The sequence below is a fragment of the Molothrus ater genome, chromosome 5, assembly GCF_012460135.2.
Source record: "Molothrus ater isolate BHLD 08-10-18 breed brown headed cowbird chromosome 5, BPBGC_Mater_1.1, whole genome shotgun sequence".
NCBI lineage: Eukaryota > Metazoa > Chordata > Aves > Passeriformes > Icteridae > Molothrus > Molothrus ater.
Genome location: NC_050482.2, coordinates 66,405,019 through 66,413,896, shown reverse-complemented (window position 1 = coordinate 66,413,896; position 8,878 = coordinate 66,405,019). Strand labels below are relative to the sequence as shown.

At 45.8% G+C, this 8,878-nt stretch overlaps 1 protein-coding gene across 2 annotated transcripts in view; it reads left to right on the top strand.

The window, feature by feature from the left end:
* The first annotated feature begins 1,273 nt into the window (after positions 1-1,273).
* The window catches only part of WASHC1 (WASH complex subunit 1), a 37,412-nt gene continuing 29,807 nt past the window's right edge, over positions 1,274-8,878 (top strand). The window contains exon 1 of one of the 2 annotated variants that reach the window (XM_036400987.2): positions 1,274-1,332. The gene's annotated coding sequence lies outside the window, so the exon portion shown is untranslated. Of the gene's footprint in view, positions 1,333-8,260; positions 8,330-8,878 lie in introns of those variants that run through there. The other variant, XM_036400988.2, reaches the window with a different exon arrangement.

Below are 8,878 nucleotides of genomic sequence, written 5' to 3'. Positions count from 1 at the left end.
CATACACCTCATATATGATGCATGTCGGGTTCGGCTGTCTGTCTCTGCCCCGACACGGGTAGTGTGGTTCTTGGGTGGCACGCGTTTTAAAGGACGAGTCTGGACTCTTCAGCTTTTCGGTCTTCGGGTTGTTTATTATTTCTTATCTACAAAATTTTCTGTCTGCCCAACAGAGGTCTGATCTCCAAGCAGTCACAGGCACTCTCTGACCACCCACGGGGCGGTCATGTCTTTTTATACTAATATCTACGTACATGATATTTACCTTTATTTCCCAATGCTTTTCACCCATGTTAGCAAGTGTACCTTCACCATAAACCAATCCCCAAGTGCCAATATCACCACAGGAGATGGAGGACAAGAAGAAGAAAGAAGAAGGACGAGACACGCCCTGATCCCTCCATCTTGTCTCCATAACCCCCCTGTACCAAAAACCTTAAAGTCTATATTTCACTTTCTAAATGTGTCTCTTTTACACCTTTTACTCTAAAGTGATTCTCTTGTCCTCAAACTCTTGTTATTTCTGTGGATGGATCAAAATCAAGCCACCAGACACTCTTGGCAACATTCCAGGATTTTCGAGACCCCCAAGGGTTCTCCTGGCATCTCTGGACATTGGGAACGATGTGCTGAGATCCCACAGATGCATAAATTCCATTCAAATACAGGATTCTGCCTGGTCATCCTCTGGTCATCCTCATCAACTTCTTCCTCTGAGTCCTAACAGCACCTTCGGAGGCGGGAAGAAGTTAGTTTCTTCTGATAAGAGGGCAATAAATTCTTTTTCTCTGAAAGATTTAGGTGTCCTGTGGCTGCTATCTCGCTGCAAGTCCTTTCTTTAAAAAAAAAAAAAAAGTATCCTACATAGCAGCTTCTATTTTAACATTTTTATAACCTACAACTATATTTAACACACTACTTAAGAGAATTAATACTGCACTACTTTCTAGCACAACACATATAACATTCATTTTAATATTTGCGAAAAGCCAACGATAAAACACGCATTTTTCACATCAGGAAAATGTTTTTTTTCCCCCAGAGGGTGGTTGGGCACTGGCACAGCTTCCCAGGGCAGTGGGCACAGCACCGCCTGACAAAGCTCATGGAACATTCGGACATCGCTCTGGGGCACAGGGAGTGACTGTGGGGATGTACCGGCAGGCCGGGAGCTGCACTGGGTGACCCCGGGTTCCTCCGGCCGAACCCATCCCGCCCTTCCCTCACTTCCCCCGGCCGGGGCGGCCCTGAGGAGCCGCGGTCCGGCCGGAAGTGACGCGCGCGTGAGGGCGGAAGCGGCTCGGGGCGCGGGGGCGCGGCCGCGGGCGGCAGGTGAGGAGCGCGCGCGGGGGCGGGGCCGGGCCCGGGCCCCCTCAGAGCCCCGGGAGAGCCCCGGGACCCGGGCGGGGCAGGGGAGCAGCTCCTGGAACAGCTCCAGAGAGTGGCTGTGGCTCCGGCGGGTGCCCTCCGGCTGTGCAGGGGCTTCGGCCTTCACGTCTGGGGGCCGCAGGCGCTGCCTGGCGGGAGCCCCGGCGGCTGTTGGGCAGGAGAGCTTGGCAGGAGAGCTTGGTGAGGGAGGGAGAGCAGGGCTGGAAAATGGTTCTTGGCAGTGCTCTTGAGAACCTGAAAATGGTTCTGCAGAGAGCCTGAAAATGGTTCTGCAGGCAATGGTCTTCCTAACGCACTCACTTTTCGTGGGTGCCTTAGGAAGAGCGTTGCCTGCAGGTCGAGGGACGTGATCCTGCCCTTGTGCCCAGTGTTGGTGCTGTGTCCAGTTCTGGGCTCCTCAGGCCGTGTGACAGACACATGGAGGAGCTCCAGCAGAGAGCGACAAAGCTGGTTAAGGGACTGCAGCATCTCTCCTGTGAGGGCAGGCTGAGGGAGCTGGGTCTGTTCAGCCTAGAAAAAGATTTTCCAGACAGGTTGTGGAATCTCCCTCGCTGGATATTTAAGGACCATTTGGGTGCAATCCTGTGCCAGGTGCTCTAGGATGGCTGCTTGAGCAAAGGGTTGGACCAGTTGGCCCATGGAGGTTCCTTCCAACCTGAGCCGTTCTGTGATTGTTACGTGGTGCTTCGGTGCTGAGCCATGGCATGGGTTGGGAGATCTGCCAGGCAGGCATGGAGCATGGAATTCTCAAGTTGGCAGTGACATCCAGGACTCCTGAGCTCCATATTCCCTGAGTGTTTCAGGGAATGGCGAGGGCAATGCCTCTTTTCAGTGTAGGTCAGGTACCCTGTAGGGACAGATGGGAGATGCTGCAGCCTGGAGGAACAAAAAAAGAGAAGGAGGTGTCTGAGAGAGACACGGGATTCTGTGTTATGTGATTTTTCCTCAGAAAGTCAACTGATAGCTTGTGATGGGTTTTGGGTGTCTTGTACTATTCCAAGTAGTTGTACTATTTGTAGTACTTTGTACTGTTCCCAGGCCAGTACTTGTGCTGGTTGTAATGATTTGTCAAATAAAACCTTTTGTCGGTGTTGGCAAGTGAGCCCAAATTGCTGATGCAGTTATTGGAATCATCTTTTTCTATGTTCAAAGGGAAGAATGAATTGGCCAGCAATAAGGAGACCACAGGACTTCTAGACCTAGCTGTGTGCATGAAGAAAGGATGCTGATGGGTTTAGGGAATGTTGTGAGTTCACATCCAGCAGTGACAGTCGTTGTTAGTATTTATTTTAGCAATCGACAGGAAAGAGGTGCTCCAGTCAGCTTGCCCTTGCTTAGACTTTATTTTAGGAAGGTTGGCTGATAAGTTCTCCTGATATTTCATGATGTTTGTCTTGTATGAGTGGTAAAGCTGGGATGTAGAGGCTGCCTCATATATCTCTGTATTCCAGGGATGCTTTGGATGGGGGGGAAACGGCCACAGCTCCAGAGCCTGAGGCAGAAGGGTGCCTGAGGAATGCCTAGAGCAGCACAGTCTGCTATTCTTAGCATCTGTCCTTCTTCTATCACTCCAGATATTGAAACAGAGTTTTAAATCTTCATTCCTTCAGATGCAAAGTGCTGTTCTCTCAGCTCAGGCATTCTTGGGCCAGAAAACTGAAAGCAGATAATTCCTGGGAGCTACTCTGCAGTCTGGCTTCTGGGAATACCAGGTGACTGTGGTGACATCAAGCTCAGCTTGGGGAGTGAAAGGGAAGGGTAGAAATTGAGGGCTGGGGAAAAATAATATTGAGGTAATCCTGAAAGCAAGGCAGATTTCTTTTTTATAACATTTTTTTAGATTAAAGGTAATGTGCAGAGGAAGAAGAGGATTATGTCTGAAATTGTTATGTTTCCCATGGCTGTGGTGTAAGAGATTGAAGGGAATCATTTTTATCAGTCAGAAAAGCAATTTCTGAAGCAAATCAGCTCTGCTTAGACTCCCTCTCAAGATAACCTTTCCCAGAAAATACTTCATCCAGGTGTCATTTTTTTGACCCAGCTTTTCACCAGCTCCTGTCAATCAGGCCACTGTAGGGATATTCCTTCTAGCAAATGTGAACACACTTGAAGACATTCCTTATTTTGTTGGTTCCCCTCCTGTCATCTTCTAGAAATGCAAGCACTGCCTTTGCTTTTGAATGTGTAAAACAGGCAGGAACTGATCTGCTCCCTGGCTTGATTTAATTGTTTCCTTAATTGGATGTCAAAGGCTTTGTTGTAATGCTGCACGTGGAGCCTGGGGGCTGAAAAACTCCAGAACTTTGGAGCAGAGGGTGCTGAATGTGGAGGTGAGAACCAGGAAACTGCAAGTTATGGTTTGTGGCAGTGGTTGGATCTGCAGCTGAGGTGCCTCTGCAGGAGGGTGGAGCTGATTTTGCATCAGAAAATTAGAGGGCAAAAGTAGCTGGATGTTTTTTTCTTTCTTCTTTATTTTAATTTTTTTTTGGACGTGGTGTGTTTCTGGAAGTATTGCTGTGTCTGATAGTGAGAATGAGAAGCTCCAGACATTCTGCAGGAAGCTCTACAGCAGCATTCTGGTTAGCCTGGCTTTGGAATCCCATTGTTTAAAAGAGAACTTATTGCAGAGAAATGCCTCTCTAGGGGACTTTGCATAGCCAGTGGCTTCTGTGTACTTGAAGCATACAAAACCAAAAAGTGCCCCCATTTAGGACATCAAAGAAGGAGCTGTGTCTGGATGTTTGGGATGGGATTCTCAACTTTAGTTATGATGTTTGTAGAGTAGGTGTAGCTAAGCTGTTTGTTTGGGCTTCCTTTGTAATAAATAGTGATAGGAAGGCAATCAGCAGAGTGTTTGTGGTCAGTTGTATATGCTGCCCTGGAATCAGATCAATTGTTCATTCCAGCATCTGTTTGTCTCCATGACTGATGGGAGCCAAAGGTGGCAGTTGCAGAGGGGATTATCTGATTAACTTATCAACACCTGTCTGTCAAAATGAGCTTTATGTATCCAGCTGGAGGAAATGAATTTCAGCCTGTGCATAGAGGACAGGGCTTTCTCAGCAAGGTGATGCAGTGAGGGAGGCTGCCTGTGCTTCACAAACAGAGCTCTGTGTTGAGGGGAAAGATTGTCCTGAAGACAGCAGTGGCTTAGAGGGGGTCTTAGCTTATGGAGCTGGCAGGATTGAAGTGCACCTCTAAATTCTTTTAAGTCTCTACTTTTCAGATTCTCTTAAAAAAAAAAAAAAAAGCATTCTCTCTCTGGATAGTCAGTGTAATTTGTTGTATCTAATCCATCTTTAAATGTCAGGTGTTTTGCCAAGGAGTTGCCACATGCTATTGTAAAGCTGGGCTCTGAGATCTCACATTTTGGTTCTTTCTCTTTACCCTCAGTGGAATACGCCAGTAGTGACAAACCAGCAAATCTAAGTGGCTCTGAGCAGTTTTTTGGGTAAGGGGGAGTCTCCAGATTTCACCTATAGTAGCTGCCACAGCTCTTTCTCTCAAAGCAAAGTGTCTGAGCCAAAGGTGTTTTTCACAGGCTCTGGCTTCTTGAGAAGGAGGTGCCTGAAATGCTGGGTTCCTGCTTTCAGAGGCAGATTTTTGACAGGCCAGTGCTTTTCTCCAGGTAGTCCTGCTGCCTGTCAGGTGCCTCAGTGCTCTACTCCTTCTGCAGGGCCATGGTGAGATGTGGGACTGGCTCCCTTTGAAAAGGGTTTGGCTGTTCAGGTCATCCCATATCAATGAGCAGCTGTGGGAGCAGGAGATGCCCTGTAGGATTAATTTTCTACACGGAGTTTTTCTTGCTGGTGTTCCTCTGAGGTAATGCTGTGCTGTAAGGATAGGCTCAAAGGTTGAGGTTGAGCAAGTATCCTCTAAAGCTGGAGGAGAGGAGCAGAAATGGCTTTTAGAGCTGTGGCTAAAGTAGCCTTGTGCTGTAGATTGGGCCATGGTGTGCTCCTGCTGCTGAGAGAGAGGGACAATGATGGCTTCTCAAGTTTTTCACTTTCCTGCACCCATTGCCAGCTTCTGTGTCTGGGATCTCCAGCTCCTCTGCTTAATTCACTCCTTGATAGTGGGCAGGGTGGGACAGCTGGAATGGACAGAGTCATTTAGTTCCACAAATAGCACTGGGAGGCAAAATCACAGCCAATGCCAAGCACTCCAAAGATGGAGAAACACCTTTCTTGTCTAAAGTAGCTACTAGAGGTCTTAAGACCAAAGCAGTAACATCTACAAAGGAGTTTGAGGGTGCTACTATGAGAGACATCTAGTAACATGAGCACCCTGGTAGAGTACAGCCTGCTACGGGGCCTAATTAGGGGCTCATTAATGCTTTCTTTCATCACTGCCTTGCAGCCTTCAGATGGTGATTAGACCTATTTATAGGGGCAGAGTTCCTTAATATACAGCACAGTGTGCTTCTTGCCAATCAAATCAGTAGCATCTGCATCTTTGATTGCTGCTTAATAACATTGTAGAAGATGGTTAATTAAAAATATATAAATAGACCTTTCATCCTCTTAACTTACCAAAGTGTTTCTCTCCTGCCCCCACCTTGCTTCCCCAAAAAAAGGGTGAAGTTGGATTAGCACAGGGACTGTGGTGAGCCTCTCATGTCACTGCTGGAAATGCATCCTGCTCTCCTCTCCAGGGTAGTTACCTCTTGTGTGCTCTGCTGGAGAACTGAATTTCATCCCCTCCCATGCATGCACAGGGCAGAATGATTGTATGCTGCATAATAATGGACTTGTAGGCTCCTGTGCTGCCTTTGAGCAATTTCTAGCTTTTGTTTCAGTGTCTACATCTGTGTGAATGTGTGTGCACACACTGCCTTATCCTGCCTTGAGCAGCATTTCATATGCAATGCCATATTTTGCTTTTCTTGCTTTTCAAGTCTCTTTTTAAAATACTGTTCTCTGTTTTTGCAGCTGGTAAACTCACAGGAGTGTGCTTTATCTGTGGAGGGCAAGGTGTTATAATTAACTTTTTATATTATTCTTATTTTTTCCTTAGAGGATTTAATTCTGGTATTTTGTTGGGATAGCCTGTAGGCAAGCCTCCAGAACAATCAAGGTATGACTTGAATACGCCAGCAGATTTGACCATGGGGAAATGTTTGTCCAGGTAAACATGGTAGAAAGTATTACATGTCAGAAATTACTCTCAGGGCAGAATTTGGGATGACTTCTTGTGATTAACCAAGTTATGGATGTGACTTTGCACTTTTTGGTAAGCCATGCCCAGAGCCTGTGTGCTCCATCTATGGAGTGTGTTTGATCTTAAACTGCAGTTCATTTGTGGTTTGGTCTGTTGCCACTTTGGAGCCATCCTGGTGGTAGTGGAGTAGTCAGGTGTGGTGAGGGATGTGCAGAGGGATATTGCTGATCCCTCTGTCCTAACAAGGTTCTTTTATTGGGATCCTACAAAAGAGAGACATAGGGTTAGAGACAGCCTGTGACTTCTTTTTGGGGCTGTTACTGCCTGTGGGAATTAAAGGCCTCTAGTTCTTGCTGCCTTTCCAGGGCAGTGGTAGAAGCAGCAGCACAGTAATTGCTAAAGCAGCCATTGTAGCTTTGAAGTATACACACTGATTTTTTTCAAAGTATTTAATCCCTCTTCTCCCCTGAGCCTGCTCTCTTTAGAGTTCTTGAAGCATGTTAAGGAAGCAGGTATTGTTGATGGCTTGCCTTATTCTCCCTTTATTTTCACAGCAAAATACACATCTGCTAAGTGCTTGTATACAGCTTTACATTCTGCCTGTGTTAAAGGCAGCCATGCTATTTTTTTAATATTGCCCTTTTTTATGTTCCTTTGAAAATCTAAAATATTTTAAGGTTGTAGGGTTGTTTTATTTTTACATAATCACCCCAGTAGTCAATCCTCCATAGAGCAGTATTTTCTAAAGAACTTAGGGAAGTGTTGCTTCTTTTACAAACTCTGTTTGCTCTGTAACAAGTTCTTTAGGGCTTGCCTTAACATGAGAATGTAATTATTCTTATGGAGAGAGGTGAGGAAAGCAGGTGGAGTGTTTCTCTGCCTATCCAGAGCAGTGAATTATATACTTTCTTTTCCAGGGGCAGAGCTCCCCATGTCCCTCCAAGCATTAGACTTGGCTGTGGTGAGTGAAGAGCAAGCCCAGTTGTTGGTTCCAAATGCCTGGAAACCCTGGAGTGCTCAGCCTGCTTTAGGTCTTCTGGAGAGGCCAGACAGTCTGGTGGAGGCTGATTCTGTTTCCCACTCCTGCTGTTCCTCTCAGCTTTTGCCAGTGTGAGTGTTGGAACTGGGAGGGAGAGAACAGCTTTGAGGGCAGAGGAGGAATAGCCACCAGCCCTGAGGAGCTTTGGAGCAGCTTGCCTGAGGTGAGAGGCACAGACAGCTAAAGGCAGAAGTGCAAATCTAAGCAGTCAGGAGCCTTAGTCAGAACTTCCAAATCAGAACATAGCACTTGGAAGCAGGTGGTGCAGTGAGAAAACAACCTTTTTCTCTTTGCTTTCACTTTAATGAGGTAAATGAGGTTATTATATAACACCAGAGCATATTTGTCTTGATCATGAAAGTTGACATAGAAAAAATAATTGAATATAAAATGGCTGGAGCCCCCAGATGCTACAGCTCTTTTTCAGAGCCTCTTTGATCACAAAAAAGAAAAAAAAAAAAAAAAAAAAAAAAGAAAAGCTCTGTCTTGCTGTTTCTTCTTCTTTGTGTGACCCATTGGTGGTCACACCACTAATGATTAAATCTCTTGGGTGATCTGACATCTGGTTTTGTGACTCATGCTTTCTTTGGGCACATGTGTCCATTTGTCACTGTAGCATCAGAGTATTTCATGTCAGCTGTCATAATTCCAGCATTGCTGTACTTCCTGCAGGAACACACCCTCTGTAAGATTCTGGAGTGATACTGGAACCAGTTTGTTGCTTTGCTGGAAGTCCCTTCTGTATGTAAGATATAAGCAGTTTATTTGCACCTTTGCTGTTTGTGTTACATGAAGGCTTGGCACACATTGGATAGGGTAGAAGAGTTGACATAGTCTAACACCCAGCACTCACTTTTTTATTTTTTATGTACTAATTCTGATAGTGGAGCATGGCAAGAAAATGTGCTGCTTCCTTCTCAGTGCTCTGGAGTTTGAGATAAAGGAAGAGTCAGTCTTACTGAGTGATGTTCAGCCTTTGCTTTCCTTCCTGACTTCTGCTGGGAATATTTTGGATTTCCCTTTAAAAAATATTCCTTATTCCTGCAGTCTCTTTCTGTTAAGTGAAGCAATTCTTTTATTCTAACCACATGGTGGCCCTTACTCAAATTGTTTGTAAAACTGGCTTATTTCTCTAATTCATTTGGTCCTAGGAGGTAACAAATAGCAGCTGTAGCATGAGATTGTGCCCAGGTCTAGTCATTTAGTTGTTGCTGTTTTCCCTCCTCCTTGCTATGGCTCTCCAACTTGTTCTCTTGCACAGAAAGAATTGTCTCTTGTATCTGTCTCTGG